This window comes from Onychomys torridus, chromosome 4 (assembly GCF_903995425.1).
Source record: "Onychomys torridus chromosome 4, mOncTor1.1, whole genome shotgun sequence".
In the NCBI taxonomy this organism is placed as follows: Eukaryota; Metazoa; Chordata; class Mammalia; order Rodentia; family Cricetidae; genus Onychomys; species Onychomys torridus.
Window position 1 is genome coordinate 8,389,118 of NC_050446.1, and position 4,349 is coordinate 8,393,466.

At 56.5% G+C, this 4,349-nt stretch overlaps 1 long non-coding RNA gene across 1 annotated transcript; it reads right to left on the reverse strand.

The window, feature by feature from the left end:
• Positions 1 to 1,934: 1,934 nt before the first annotated feature.
• LOC118582535 lies at positions 1,935 to 3,896 on the reverse strand. Its single transcript, XR_004944779.1, has 3 exons — positions 3,840 to 3,896; positions 2,569 to 2,786; positions 1,935 to 2,321 (listed from the first exon to the last, which is right to left on the reverse strand). It is a non-coding gene; the product is annotated as an uncharacterized LOC118582535 (long non-coding RNA).
• Between the last annotated feature and the right edge of the window lie 453 nt (positions 3,897 to 4,349).

The window sequence follows — 4,349 nt, forward strand, 5'->3', positions numbered from 1 at the left end:
AAGCTCATGGCTCTACTCCGAACCAGGACAGGACTTAAGGCCCAGCAGCCCCAGCACCTCACACGGGGGACCTTTAGTGTGACAGTGCTAGCCCTCCCAGCCTGGGACAGGCGCCTCCATCCCCACACCCCCCAGGATGCTGTGAGGCTAAACAGGGCAGCTAGGGCTTTGGTAGCATGAATTGTCAACCTGACAGAATCTAGGGGACGGGCTTACTTCCGGGGGGTGGAGTGGGAAGCCCCACCCACTGAGTGTAGCCTCATTCCTTGGTTGGGATCTTGGACGGAAATGGAGAAAAGGAACCAAGTCACACTATGCGTTCATGGCTCTCTACTTCCTGACTGGATCTGATGTGGCCGGCTGCTGCTGTCTTGATGTTCCTAGATGCTGTGTGTCAGGCAAAGGAAACCCTCCCTTCCTTAAAGAGCTTCTGTCAGGGCATTTTATCACAACAGAGAAATAACTGAGGAGCACTCACACATGTTCACAACGTGGACCACCCTGTCTGACCTTTTCAGGGCCAGGAGCACCTCTGGGCATTAAGCAAGTATTTAGACACTGGGTGTGGTTCAGAAAGGTCTTTGAAAAAACTTTTTTTAGTCAGGCTTAGTGGCACATGCCTGTTATCTAATACTGGGGATGATGACAGGAGGGAGTAGCCTGGGCTACATGGTGAAACCCTGTCTCAAAACACACACCGCCACCACCATCATACCACCACCACCACCATCACCATACCACTACCACCATCACCTCACCACCACCACACCACTACACACTACCACCACACCAGCACCATACCAGCACCCTGCCACCTCTTCTTGAAAAGCATAAGGATAAGGACCACGGTAGGAGGTAAATGCGACTACTTTAGAGACTGACGTCTTTCTAACCCTTTCTTCCCAAGCAAGACTACAGTGGCCAGCACAGCACTGGGCCAGGGAGACCAGATGGGGATGACAGCCAGAGCCCCCATCCTGACCCTGACCAGAATCCTGGAAGCCAGAACCAAATAGCCCACCTCCAACAGCCCTACCCGATGGTCACACACTTGCCATGAAGGGCAACCTGCAAAAGCCAGCCCAAGTGGGCTGGTCCCTGGCAGCAGGGCCATGGTTGGTCAACTACATGCTACGTTGAGGGTCTTGGTCAGCGATGGACGACATGTAAGAGGCCTACATCCTATGGCTGCTCAGCCAGTGATAGCATAGCTGTCCTGGTTTGCGCATGTGCCCTGGGTTCCTCAATGACACACCTAATGCCTTAGTCAGACCCTTTCCCTGTCCCCAGGTACTGTGTGATGTCAGCACGGTCCTTACAAACCAGGCAGCCGGGGAGACACTCTTCAGGAGTGAATCTCGCTATCATCAGCCTGTCTCCATGCCGGAAAGCAGGAAACCAGGACTCCAAGAGGTGAGGTGAGGCTCCAAGGTCACTCCATGGCCCCCAGCTCTCAGTCTCCCACTATCACCCACCCCAGAATTGGAGACCCTTCAGAGACAAGCCACAGCAATAGCTTGTATGTGTGAGTGACCCTGGCCGGCAATCACACAGCAAGGCCATACACATCACCAACTTTCTGTAAACGGGAATCACGGCGACAAAGACGGAAATTAAAGTGGGTGACACAAAAGGCAGGGCTGGGGAGATGGCTCAGTGCGCAGAGTGTTTGCTGCTCACCCATGGAGGACGGAGTTTGGCTCCCCGGCACCCACATAAAAGTCAGGAGTAGCAGCATTTGTCAGAAGTTCTAGTGCTCAGGAGAAGACAGTCACGCAGGTCCCCTGAGCTCATCAGAGAGTTCTGGGTTCAGTGAGAGTCCTTGTCTGAAAAGCAAGCTAGACATCTCTAGTGTCTGTGTAAACATATAGCACATGCACCCTGGAACACAGGTGCGTACACCCACCCAAACATGCACACATACATGTACCACATACACACGCATTGGCCAACTGCCATCCAATTTCCAGGGAAGTAAGGAAACCATTGGGTAGGCTCAGGAGAGAAGGCTGGGTAACAGGAGGGAGTGTGGTGGGCACCCATCAAAGGGACACGGGAGGGGTGGTCCCAAGCAGCTTTGTCACACAGCTGTCAGAAGCTGGATTCTCCAGATGGACACGTCTAGGCTGCTTCCTAGCTCCTGGACCCTTGCTTCATCTGTTCATCTGGACAGCGGGGCTGGGGCTGGAGCTGACAGGGAGCTGTGGTGAGTAACACAGGGGTGAGGGTAGTCTCTGGGGCCGGCCACAACAGCTCAGGCCAGCACTGGGTGCCCAGATGCCCAGTCAGGAGCTGCCACTGTCCCGCTGTTGAGGTCCTCACTAGGACAAGAAATGAAAAGCTGTAGGTGGGGGCACAGTTACAAGACTGTGTCGCAACTTATGACACTGGAAATCACTGAGAAACTGTTTAAATCGAGACCTCTTGGTTCTCGCTAGGCCTGGGAGGTCTCAGGACAGCTGTTGCAGAACCTTCTCTATCCCTCTGCCTTTATCTTCACCACATAGCCAGGGCCTGCGGAGATCGCCAAGGGAGCCAAGGCCTGGGCTGCCCAGTCTCAGAACTCACCGTCCTTGCTCAGCTCCATGCCTCAGTTCCCTCCTCTGTAGAATGCCAACGGTAGCAACTTTCTAGCGACTGCTGTGGGCACTGCTGGCATCGTTGTGGGGCAGTCACAGCCAGGCCTCAGTGAGCTGCTCTTCCCTCTCCCATCCCAGGCACTTTGCACATTCCCAGTCCAAGGGTGGCATCTCCTAGGTGTTGTCTGAGAAGCTGTGGCCCTATGACTGTTAAGGACAGATGGTTGCCTATCCACTGAGGCCACTGCTTGCCTCAGGTCTGTGGCTGCCTGAGACCCCTGCCTCTGCCTGGCCTCGTAGCCCACAGAGCAGGGAATCTGGTTTCCTTTTGAGGGGTATGGGCCACACATCTGGCTTTGTGGTTCCTGCCCTGCTCAGGCCCACAGTCTAACTTTGAGTCAGAAACCCAGAGGGTGGTAGGCTTGAGGGGCTTCCGGTGAAGTTGCTCAGAGGAAGGGCAGGGGAAAGAGGAGGTACTAGGAGCTGCTGGGCTCTCCTCCCACCACCCCAACAAGTGCAGGAGCTCACTGGGTCCCCAAGGCCACCTAGGAGCAGGGCAGGTCCTTACTTCCAGCTCATACACGGGGAGACCAGGACCTTCTGGTCCCTGGATTGGATTGGATGGTGAAAGGGAACCATTGGGTGCAAAGTTCTCTGGCACCTGTGAGGCAACGAGCAGGTTTTACCATCACCACCCCCATTTTACATATGGAGAAACTGAGTCCCAGGGAGGACAGCAACACCCCTGTGGTCTCTCTCTAGGGAAACCTGGGACCAGCCTGAGAGTGCCTTGGCCAGGTCGGCAAGAAGGGGCTATGGACCAGGGACTGGGATGTGGGTGGGGGTGGGAGGAGCTGAAGTGGAGGACAGAGAAAACAAAGCAAAGCAAAACCCTACTAGTACCAGGCAGAGAGATAGAGGAATGTGGGCGGGGGCGGGGTCAGTCGGGGAGAGGCTTGGGACCCCCAGAGCCCCCGGTAGTTCCGACTCCCTCCCAGGTGCGACCCCCCAACTTCCCGGAAGACACCACCCCCAGCTGGGCGGGGAGAAGGCCCACCGCCCCCGAGCCACCCAATCAGAGGCACTTCCCAGTCTGATGGCGGAGGCGCGGGCCGAGGGTTCCCCGGGCCTTCGGGCGAGCCCGGGGACCTGACCCCGACTCGGTGCCCCCGGCCCCCGCCCCCCAGCCTCATTAGCACCGACGCCCGTCGTCTCCCCTAGCTTTCCGGTGGCTCCAGAATTTAAAGGTTAAATCCTAACCTCATCCAGCAGTTTCTCCGGGCTTTGCCTACCCAGCGCCAGTTGCTGGTAATTATATGCATCTCCGAGCAGCCAATCAGCTGTCAGACTGACAGATACTGATCTTTTCGTTTTATTTTTAGCTCTGTGCTTCCCCCTCTAGTTGCAAAAAAAAATTCTGTTTGTTCTGCGAGCCGCTGCCTGCAGCCCTGCAGCCTGCTCTCATCTCTCCTCCAGCAAAGCGCGAGCAGGCGACCACGGAGGACGGAGCCTCCATCCCTGCCCCAAAGCGGGGACAAAACGGCCTCTGTCCCCAGCTGAGGACCCTCTAGTCCGGCCAGGAGGAGGTCCGGTTGCTGCACAGGGCCGAGGCGCCCACGGATGCGCAGCTGAGAGAGAGAGAGAAGAGGGCCTTGACCTGGGGAGGCTGTGGCATGGAAGGGAAGCAGATCCGATCGGTGGCGCCTGGGGACTAGGAGACAGGCAAAGACAAACGGACAGAAGGGCGTGCTAGACTGAGAGAGAGTGGAG